The sequence below is a fragment of the Mytilus californianus genome, unplaced genomic scaffold, assembly GCF_021869535.1.
Source record: "Mytilus californianus isolate M0D057914Y unplaced genomic scaffold, xbMytCali1.0.p SCAF_3, whole genome shotgun sequence".
Lineage (NCBI taxonomy): Eukaryota > Metazoa > Mollusca > Bivalvia > Mytilida > Mytilidae > Mytilus > Mytilus californianus.
Window position 1 is genome coordinate 5,684,862 of NW_026262679.1, and position 12,005 is coordinate 5,696,866.

The window sequence follows — 12,005 nt, forward strand, 5'->3', positions numbered from 1 at the left end:
ACAAAGATTTTTCACTTTTTAGTGAAAAACATGCATGCAATTTTAGTCTCAACAGGCTTATATTTGAACCACTTGCTATCCTACAGAAGAAAAGAAAGGTATTATGTGACATAAAACAGGTACAAAAGACATTGTTCAGTGCTTTTTATACAAATTTAGTGAGGTCTTTATAATGGACTTCAACTTTTATGTTCCAAGCTCCTCACATTTAACTTGATCCAAACAGGGCGTTAGACGAGGATCATATATACAACACATTTTGCGCATATTGTCTGAGATAATCTTCTTTTCTGTAGATTCAGAGTTCACAAATGAGTAATACAACTGGATTGAAACATAGAAACACAAATATTGACACATAAAAACCTGTCAGATAGAAAGTCAGAATGCCACTTATGCATCAAAATTGAAAAAGCTATGAAATGCTTATTTTGACCATAAAATGCCAAAATTGGTCATTTTTGCAGAAATTCTATCAAATAAAAGTTTAAATCCTTTAGTTTTATGCTATTTGATAAATTGACACCATCAAATCATTCAGGGAAGTTGCCAAAGTACAGATTCTATATTTCCTGATTTCACCTCTTAGGTCCGAGTACACAGTTATTTCGTAGTGCATTTCTTTTAGACAATAAATGGAAATTAAAAAAATCCCACCTGCGCTTTCTCAATAATATTTTTACAGTGTGTTGTACTACTTTTGGGACAAATTATATCAAAATTATAGAAAACTTCATCGGCTCTAACTCAAAATATGGACAATTTCATGCTAAGGGGGTCTTCAAATCTTTTGACAGCTTCCGATGTGCTAATTTTTAACATTTTTCAGCTGGACCAAATCACTACTTTACTTTAAAATTCATGACCCAAATTTTTTTACAGTGTCATTTCACCCCCCTACTTACTATTTGAGTCATAAAACAGGGAGAAATAAATTCGGAAGGGGTATAAAAAAAATCGACAAGTAACACACTGTCCACACTAGGGACTATATTCGTGGACAACGAAAATCAAAGGACGATAACTGTGTACCCGGACCATCTGCTTTAACAATAGTCCAATTAATAATGACGTCTTGAAAGTCTACTTTATTTTTTGCTGTCGATAGAAGGCGTCATAGCAAAAAATAATTGTATCTGAGGGGTCCCTTTCCGCTGCTTAAATCGTTAACCAAACGTTGACATAATTGAATCGTTGTTAATTAATAAATTGTGATATTCTTCTATTGACTATCCATCCTATTTGCAGGATCACCGCATTAAAAATGTATGCGTTGACAGCATTCTGATCCAGATTTTAAAACGCTATGACAACAAAACTATGAAAAAATTAAAGTTGCCTAAATTGGTAACTAAAACATTTCCAAATATTTTTGGGCCGCCGGCCAATTTTAGGCCCACTTAACTATATAGTAAAATTATTCCTGCAGTATACCATAATCGTCCCTTAAACAGGCATAAAAGACGAAATTGTAGACCAATTTGTAATAAAGTTTCCTGCTATTCCAGGAAAAACTGATTTTTATTACCCAACACATATAAACATAGCTTAAAGAACATTTGTAATGACCAAATACCTACATGCGACATCATCCTCTTGAACTTCAATGGAACTATTCTTCATGGTATAGGACTGTCACATATTTAGGCTGTATCTAACAAAAACAAAAACTTTAAATTAGTTTCAGCTTTAAATAGAGACTTTTTGCTGTTGCAATTAATTCAGAAATTAATGTGATGCATGTTTTATGTCAACTCCTTAACCGGGCAACAAGTCTAAAAACAAATACAAAACATTCTTATATAAATATATTACTTAAGAGTATAAATTTGAAAAAAAAGAGGAAATTTTAGACAAATTAGTTATAAAGCTTCAGGCTGTTGTTTCAGGAAAAACAGATTTTTATTACCTAACAAACATAAACATAGTTTTAAGAACAAGAGGCTCTCAAGAGCAGGAATTGCTCACCTGTAATGTTTTGCTTAAATCTTTCAATGATTATTTTTGCTTTTCAATATATATTAATGAGTGGCTTAAAAATGCCATTTAAATGTTATTTGCATCTGTCATATTTTCTTCAAAAGCAAAAAAATGCATTTTACCCCTATGTTCCATTTTAGCCATAGTGGCTATATTTCTCGACGTACAAGAACACTTTTACCCCCATGTCAGATTTCCTCTAAATGCTTTAGTTTTTGAGATATAAGCCAAAAACTGCATTTTACCCCTATTTTCTATTTTTAACCATGTTGGCCATGTTTTTTGACGAAACAGAAAATAAAACACAAACTTAATTCTAGATACCCTAAGGATCATTCAGCTTAAGTTTGGTTGGAATTGGTTCAGTAGTTTCAGAGGAGAAGATTTTTGAAATAGTTTACACCGGACGGACGACGACGACGATGGACGCCAAGTGATGGCAAAAGCTCACATTTCCTTCGGAAAGTTGAGCTCAAAAATTGTAATGACCAAATACCTACATGTGACTCGTCCTAATGTGTGATCTACAATGAAAGCATCTTTCACGATATAGGAGTGTTGCATATTTAGGCTGTATCTGTAAAAAAAAACTAAAATTATGAATTAGTTTCAGCTTTAAATCAATTTTGCTGTTGCAATCAATTCAGAAATTAATGTGATGCATGATTTATGTTAAATACTAAATTAGAGAGAAGTATATATACAATTACTATACATTCTTATTAAAATATACATCATTAGAGCATAAATTTGAATAAAAGAAATTTTAGACCAATTTGTTATAAAGCTTCAATTTGTTTCAGGAAAAACTGATTTTTAATACCTAACAAATATAAACATAGTTTTAAGTACAATTGTAATGACCAAATACTTACATGCGACTCCTCCTCATGTGCTATCTACCATGAAGTTACCATCTTCTCCGTCTAGGAGTGCAGCATCTTTAACAAAAACTAGAAATTAATATCAGCTGTAAATAGAGACTATTTGCTGTTGCAATTAATTCAGAATTTAATCTTTTGCATGTTGGACAAGAATATTTATAATTACTATAATTCTCATAAGAATATACTTCATTAGAGTATAAATTTGAAGAAAATTTTTTTTTAGACCAATTTGTAATAAAGTTTCAAATTGGTTGATAATGAAATAGAGCCTGACATAAAATTAAATACTTTTTACTATAAAACAAGTTTTCATCATATTATATAACCGGCTCTGCTGGGTGATCTGCTTTTACGAGATCAGCGCCCATTAAATTCATCAATGTTACATCAAAATCTAAAGTTTGCTCTCTGGGGAGGTCTGCTTTTACGAGACCCATTTTGACATAAAGCATCTTTTATCCAACTGCTGGGCGATCTGCTTTAACAATAGTCCAATTAATAATGACGTCTTGAAAGTCTACTTTATTTTTTGCTGTCGATAGAAGGCGTCATAGCAAAAAATAATTGTATCTGAGGGGTCCCTTTCCGCTGCTTAAATCGTTAACCAAACGTTGACATAATTGAATCGTTGTTAATTAATAAATTGTGATATTCTTCTATTGACTATCCATCCTATTTGCAGGATCACCGCATTAAAAATGTATGCGTTGACAGCATTCTGATCCAGATTTTAAAAAGCTATGACAACAAAACTATGAAAAAATTAAAGTTGCCTAAAATGGTAACTAAAACATTTCCAAATATTTTTTGGGCCGCCGGCCAATTTTAGGCCCACTTAACTATATAGTAAAATTATTCCTGCAGTATACCATAATCGTCCCTTAAACAGGCATAAAAGACGAAATTGTAGACCAATTTGTAATAAAGTTTCCTGCTATTCCAGGAAAAACTGATTTCACATATAAACATAGCTTAAAGAACATTTGTAATGACCAATGAGGCCAATTTTAGGCCCACTTAACTATATAGTAAAATTATTCCTGCAGTATACCATAATCGTCCCTTAAACAGGCATAAAAGACGAAATTGTAGACCAATTTGTAATAAAGTTTCCTGCTATTCCAGGAAAAACTGATTTTTATTACCCAACACATATAAACATAGCTTAAAGAACATTTGTAATGACCAAATACCTACATGCGACATCATCCTCTTGAACTTCAATGGAACTATTCTTCATGGTATAGGACTGTCACATATTTAGGCTGTATCTAACAAAAACAAAAACTTTAAATTAGTTTCAGCTTTAAATAGAGACTTTTTGCTGTTGCAATTAATTCAGAAATTAATGTGATGCATGTTTTATGTCAACTCCTTAACCGGGCAACAAGTCTAAAAACAAATACAAAACATTCTTATATAAATATATTACTTTAAGAGTATAAATTTGAAAAAAAGAGGAAATTTTAGACAAATTAGTTATAAAGCTTCAGGCTGTTGTTTCAGGAAAAACAGATTTTTATTACCTAACAAACATAAACATAGTTTTAAGAACAAGAGGCTCTCAAGAGCAGGAATTGCTCACCTGTAATGTTTTGCTTAAATCTTTCAATGATTATTTTTGCTTTTCAATATATATTAATGAGTGGCTTAAAAATGCCATTTAAATGTTATTTGCATCTGTCATATTTTCTTCAAAAGCAAAAAAATGCATTTTACCCCTATGTTCCATTTTAGCCATAGTGGCTATATTTCTCGACGTACAAGAACACTTTTACCCCCATGTCAGAGTTCCTCTAAATGCTTTAGTTTTGAGATATAAGCCAAAAACTGCATTTTACCCCTATTTTCTATTTTTAACCATGTTGGCCATGTTTTTTGACGAAACAGAAAATAAAACACAAACTTAATTCTAGATACCCTAAGGATCATTCAGCTTAAGTTTGGTTGGAATTGGTTCAGTAGTTTCAGAGGAGAAGATTTTTGAAATAGTTTACACCGGACGGACGACGACGACGGACGCCAAGTGATGGCAAAAGCTCACATTTCCTTCGGAAAGTTGAGCTCAAAAATTGTAATGACCAAATACCTACATGTGACTCGTCCTAATGTGTGATCTACAATGAAAGCATCTTTCACGATATAGGAGTGTTGCATATTTTATGCTGTATCTGTAAAAAAAACAAAAATTATAAATTAGTTTCAGCTTTAAATCAATTTTGCTGTTGCAATCAATTCAGAAATTAATGTGATGCATGATTTATGTTAAATACTAAATTAGAGAGAAGTATATATACAATTACTATACATTCTTATTAAAATATACATCATTAGAGCATAAATTTGAATAAAAGAAATTTTAGACCAATTTGTTATAAAGCTTCAATTTGTTTCAGGAAAAACTGATTTTTAATACCTAACAAATATAAACATAGTTTTAAGTACAATTGTAATGACCAAATACTTACATGCGACTCCTCCTCATGTGCTATCTACCATGAAGTTACCATCTTCTCCGTCTAGGAGTGCAGCATCTTTAACAAAAACTAGAAATTAATATCAGCTGTAAATAGAGACTATTTGCTGTTGCAATTAATTCAGAATTTAATCTTTTGCATGTTGGACAAGAATATTTATAATTACTATAATTCTCATAAGAATATACTTCATTAGAGTATAAATTTGAAGAAAATTTTTTTTTAGACCAATTTGTAATAAAGTTTCAAATTGGTTGATAATGAAATAGAGCCTGACATAAAATTAAATACTTTTTACTATAAAACAAGTTTTCATCATATTATATAACCGGCTCTGCTGGGTGATCTGCTTTTACGAGATCAGCGCCCATTAAATTCATCAATGTTACATCAAAATCTAAAGTTTGCTCTCTGGGAAGGTCTGCTTTTACGAGACCCATTTTGACATAAAGCATCTTTTATCCAACTGCTGGGCGATCTGCTTTAACAATAGTCCAATTAATAATGACGTCTTGAAAGTCTACTTTATTTTTTGCTGTCGATAGAAGGCGTCATAGCAAAAAATAATTGTATCTGAGGGGTCCCTTTCCGCTGCTTAAATCGTTAACCAAACGTTGACATAATTGAATCGTTGTTAATTAATAAATTGTGATATTCTTCTATTGACTATCCATCCTATTTGCAGGATCACCGCATTAAAAATGTATGCGTTGACAGCATTCTGATCCAGATTTTAAAACGCTATGACAACAAAACTATGAAAAAATTAAAGTTGCCTAAAATGGTAACTAAAACATTTCCAAATATTTTTTGGGCCGCGGGCCAATTTTAGGCCCACTTAACTATATAGTAAAATTATTCCTGCAGTATACCATAATCGTCCCTTAAACAGGCATAAAAGACGAAATTGTAGACCAATTTGTAATAAAGTTTCCTGCTATTCCAGGAAAAACTGATTTTTATTACCTAACAAACATAAACATAGTTTTAAGAACAAGAGGCTCTCAAGAGCAGGAATCGCTCACCTGTAATGTTTTGCTTAAATCTTTCAATGATTATTTTTGCTTTTCAATATATATTAATGAGTGGCTTAAAAATGCCATTTAAATGTTATTTGCATCTGTCATATTTTCTTCAAAAGCAAAAAAATGCATTTTACCCCTATGTTCCATTTTAGCCATAGTGGCTATATTTCTTGACGTACAAGAACACTTTTACCCCCATGTCAGAGTTCCTCTAAATGCTTTAGTTTTTGAGATATAAGCCAAAAACTGCATTTTACCCCTATTTTCTATTTTTAACCATGTTGGCCATGTTTTTTGACGAAACAGAAAATAAAACACAAACTTAATTCTAGATACCCTAAGGATCAATCAGCTTAAGTTTGGTTGGAATTGGTTCAGTAGTTTCAGAGGAGAAGATTTTTGAAATAGTTTACACCGGACGGACGACGACGACGGACGCCAAGTGATGGCAAAAGCTCACATTTCCTTCGGAAAGGTGAGCTCAAAAATTGTAATGACCAAATACCTACATGTGACTCGTCCTAATGTGTGATCTACAATGAAAGCATCTTTCACGATATAGGAGTGTTGCATATTTAGGCTGTATCTGTAAAAAAAACAAAAATTATAAATTAGTTTCAGCTTTAAATCAAGACTTTTTGCTGTTGCAATCAATTCAGAAATTAATGTGATGCATGATTTATGTTAAATACTAAATTAGAGAGAAGTATATATACAATTACTATACATTCTTATTAAAATATACATCATTAGAGCATAAATTTGAATAAAAGAAATTTTAGACCAATTTGTTATAAAGCTTCAATTTGTTTCAGGAAAAACTGATTTTTAATACCTAACAAATATAAACACAGTTTTAAGTACAATTGTAATGACCAAATACTTACATGCGACTCCTCCTCATGTGCTATCTACCATGAAGTTACCATCTTCTCCGTCTAGGAGTGCAGCATCTTTAACAAAAACTAGAAATTAATATCAGCTGTAAATAGAGACTATTTGCTGTTGCAATTAATTCAGAATTTAATCTTTTGCATGTTGGACAAGAATATTTATAATTACTATAATTCTCATAAGAATATACTTCATTAGAGTATAAATTTGAAGAAAATTTTTTTTTAGACCAATTTGTAATAAAGTTTCAAATTGGTTGATAATGAAATAGAGCCTGACATAAAATTAAATACTTTTTACTATAAAACAAGTTTTCATCATATTATATAACCGGCTCTGCTGGGTGATCTGCTTTTATGAGATCAGCACCCATTAAATTCATCAATGTTACATCAAAATCTAAAGTTTGCTCTCTGGGGAGGTCTGCTTTTACGAGACCCATTTTGACATAAAGCATCTTTTATCCAACTGCTGGGCGATCTGCTTTAACAATAGTCCAATTAATAATGACGTCTTGAAAGTCTACTTTACTTTTGCTGTCGATAGAAGGCGTCATAGCAAAAAATAATTGTATCTGAGGGGTCCCTTTCCGCTGCTTAAATCGTTAACCAAACGTTGACATAATTGAATCGTTGTTAATTAATAAATTGTGATATTCTTCTATTGACTATCCATCCTATTTGCAGGATCACCGCATTAAAAATGTATGCGTTGACAGCATTCTGATCCAGATTTTAAAACGCTATGACAACAAAACTATGAAAAAATTAAAGTTGCCTAAAATGGTAACTAAAACATTTCCAAATATTTTTTGGGCCGCCGGCCAATTTTAGGCCCACTTAACTATATACTGTAAATTCAGAAATTATTGCGTGCATTTATTATTGCGATTTTGTCATTTTAGACTAAAATGCGATTCTAATTTTTGCGATATTGAGAAAAATCCTGTTTATTTCATATGAAAAATTTCAAAATGCAAGTTTATATTATTGCGATTATAACCCTGTCGCATTTTTCGCAATAATTAAAACATCGCATTAATTTCTGAATTTACAGTAGTAAAATTATTCCTGCAGTATACCATAATCGTCCCTTAAACAGGCATAAAAGACGAAATTGTAGACCAATTTGTAATAGTTTCCTGCTATTCCAGGAAAAACTGATTTTTATTACCTAACACATATAAACATAGCTTAAAGAACATTTGTAATGACCAAATACCTACATGCGACATCATCCTCTTGAACTTCAATGGAACTATTCTTCATGGTATAGGACTGTCACATATTTAGGCTGTATCTAACAAAAACAAAAACTTTAAATTAGTTTCAGCTTTAAATAGAGACTTTTTGCTGTTGCAATTAATTCAGAAATTAATGTGATGCATGTTTTATGTCAACTCCTTAACCGGGCAACAAGTCTAAAAACAAATACAAAACATTCTTATATAAATATATTACTTAAAAGTATAAATTTGAAAAAAAAGAGGAAATTTTAGACAAATTAGTTATAAAGCTTCAGGCTGTTGTTTCAGGAAAAACAGATTTTTATTACCAAACAAACATAAACATAGTTTTAAGAACAAGAGGCTCTCAAGAGCAGGAATCGCTCACCTGTAATGTTTTGCTTAAATCTTTCAATGATTATTTTTGCTTTTCAATATATATTAATGAGTGGCTTAAAAATGCCATTTAAATGTTATTTGCATCTGTCATATTTTCTTCAAAAGCAAAAAAATGCATTTTACCCCTATGTTCCATTTTAGCCATAGTGGCTATATTTCTCGACGTACAAGAACACTTTTACCCCCATGTCAGAGTTCCTCTAAATGCTTTAGTTTTTGAGATATAAGCCAAAAACTGCATTTTACCCCTATTTTCTATTTTTAACCATGTTGGCCATGTTTTTTGACGAAACAGAAAATAAAACACAAACTTAATTCTAGATACCCTAAGGATCATTCAGCTTAAGTTTGGTTGGAATTGGTTCAGTAGTTTCAGAGGAGAAGATTTTTGAAATAGTTTACACCGGACGGACGACGACGACGGACGCCAAGTGATGGCAAAAGCTCACATTTCCTTCGGAAAGGTGAGCTCAAAAATTGTAATGACCAAATACCTACATGTGACTCGTCCTAATGTGTGATCTACAATGAAAGCATCTTTCACGATATAGGAGTGTTGCATATTTAGGCTGTATCTGTAAAAAAAACAAAAATTATAAATTAGTTTCAGCTTTAAATCAAGACTTTTTGCTGTTGCAATCAATTCAGAAATTAATGTGATGCATGATTTATGTTAAATACTAAATTAGAGAGAAGTATATATACAATTACTATACATTCTTATTAAAATATACATCATTAGAGCATAAATTTGAATAAAAGAAATTTTAGACCAATTTGTTATAAAGCTTCAATTTGTTTCAGGAAAAACTGATTTTTAATACCTAACAAATATAAACACAGTTTTAAGTACAATTGTAATGACCAAATACTTACATGCGACTCCTCCTCATGTGCTATCTACCATGAAGTTACCATCTTCTCCGTCTAGGAGTGCAGCATCTTTAACAAAAACTAGAAATTAATATCAGCTGTAAATAGAGACTATTTGCTGTTGCAATTAATTCAGAATTTAATCTTTTGCATGTTGGACAAGAATATTTATAATTACTATAATTCTCATAAGAATATACTTTATTAGAGTATAAATTTGAAGAAAATTTTTTTTTAGACCAATTTGTAATAAAGTTTCAAATTGGTTGATAATGAAATAGAGCCTGACATAAAATTAAATACTTTTTACTATAAAACAAGTTTTCATCATATTATATAACCGGCTCTGCTGGGTGATCTGCTTTTACGAGATCAGCACCCATTAAATTCATCAATGTTACATCAAAATCTAAAGTTTGCTCTCTGGGGAGGTCTGCTTTTACGAGACCCATTTTGACATAAAGCATCTTTTATCCAACTGATGGGCTATCTGCTTTAACAATAGTCCAATTAATAATGACGTCTTGAAAGTCTACTTTATTTTTTGCTGTCGATAGAAGGCGTCATAGCAAAAAATAATTGTATCTGAGGGGTCCCTTTCCGCTGCTTAAATCGTTAACCAAACGTTGACATAATTGAATCGTTGTTAATTAATAAATTGTGATATTCTTCTATTGACTATCCATCCTATTTGCAGGATCACCGCATTAAAAATGTATGCGTTGACAGCATTCTGATCCAGATTTTAAAACGCTATGACAACAAAACTATGAAAAAATTAAAGTTGCCTAAAATGGTAACTAAAACATTTCCAAATATTTTTTGGGCCGCCGGCCAATTTTAGGCCCACTTAACTATATAGTAAAATTATTCCTGCAGTATACCATAATCGTCCCTTAAACAGGCATAAAAGACGAAATTGTAGACCAATTTGTAATAGTTTCCTGCTATTCCAGGAAAAACTGATTTTTATTACCTAACACATATAAACATAGCTTAAAGAACATTTGTAATGACCAAATACCTACATGCGACATCATCCTCTTGAACTTCAATGGAACTATTCTTCATGGTATAGGACTGTCACATATTTAGGCTGTATCTAACAAAAACAAAAACTTTAAATTAGTTTCAGCTTTAAATAGAGACTTTTGCTGTTGCAATTAATTCAGAAATTAATGTGATGCATGTTTTATGTCAACTCCTTAACCGGGCAACAAGTCTAAAAACAAATACAAAACATTCTTATATAAATATATTACTTAAAAGTATAAATTTGAAAAAAAAGAGGAAATTTAGACAAATTAGTTATAAAGCTTCAGGCTGTTGTTTCAGGAAAAACAGATTTTTATTACCTAACAAACATAAACATAGTTTAAAGAACAAGAGGCTCTCAAGAGCAGGAATCGCTCACCTGTAATGTTTTGCTTAAATCTTTCATCAATGATTATTTTTGCTTTTCAATATATATTAATGAGTGGCTTAAAAATGCCATTTAAATGTTATTTGCATCTGTCATATTTTCTTCAAAAGCAAAAAAATGCATTTTACCCCTATGTTCCATTTTAGCCATAGTGGCTATATTTCTCGACGTACAACAAACACTTTTACCCCCATGTCAGAGTTCCTCTAAATGCTTTAGTTTTTGAGATATAAGCCAAAAACTGCATTTTACCCCTATTTTCTATTTTTAACCATGTTGGCCATGTTTTTTGACGAAACAGAAAATAAAACACAAACTTAATTCTAGATACCCTAAGGATCATTCAGCTTAAGTTTGGTTGGAATTGGTTCAGTAGTTTCAGAGGAGAAGATTTTTGAAATAGTTTACACCGGACGGACGACGACGACGGACGCCAAGTGATGGCAAAAGCTCACATTTCCTTCGGAAAGGTGAGCTCAAAAATTGTAATGACCAAATACCTACATGTGACTCGTCCTAATGTGTGATCTACAATGAAAGCATCTTTCACGATATAGGAGTGTTGCATATTTAGGCTGTATCTGTAAAAAAAACAAAAATTATAAATTAGTTTCAGCTTTAAATCAAGACTTTTTGCTGTTGCAATCAATTCAGAAATTAATGTGATGCATGATTTATGTTAAATACTAAATTAGAGAGAAGTATATATACAATTACTATACATTCTTATTAAAATATGCATCATTAGAGCATAAATTTGAATAAAAGAAATTTTAGACCAATTTGTTATAAAGCTTCAATTTGTTTCAGGAAAAACTGATT

At 31.4% G+C, this 12,005-nt stretch overlaps 1 long non-coding RNA gene across 9 annotated transcripts in view; it reads right to left on the reverse strand.

Moving 5' to 3' along the window:
• LOC127733879 (uncharacterized) overlaps positions 1–12,005 on the reverse strand; it is a 118,736-nt gene that overhangs the window by 68,485 nt on the left and 38,246 nt on the right. Inside the window, exon 1 of one of the 9 annotated variants that reach the window (XR_007997260.1) lies at positions 9,764–9,823. The exons of 5 other annotated variants lie outside the window; for them this stretch is intronic. This is a non-coding gene — a long non-coding RNA (uncharacterized LOC127733879). Of the gene's footprint in view, positions 1–2,855; positions 2,916–5,335; positions 5,396–7,256; positions 7,317–9,763; positions 9,824–12,005 lie in introns of those variants that run through there. 3 more of the 9 variants (XR_007997259.1, XR_007997258.1, XR_007997257.1) reach the window with 3 other exon arrangements.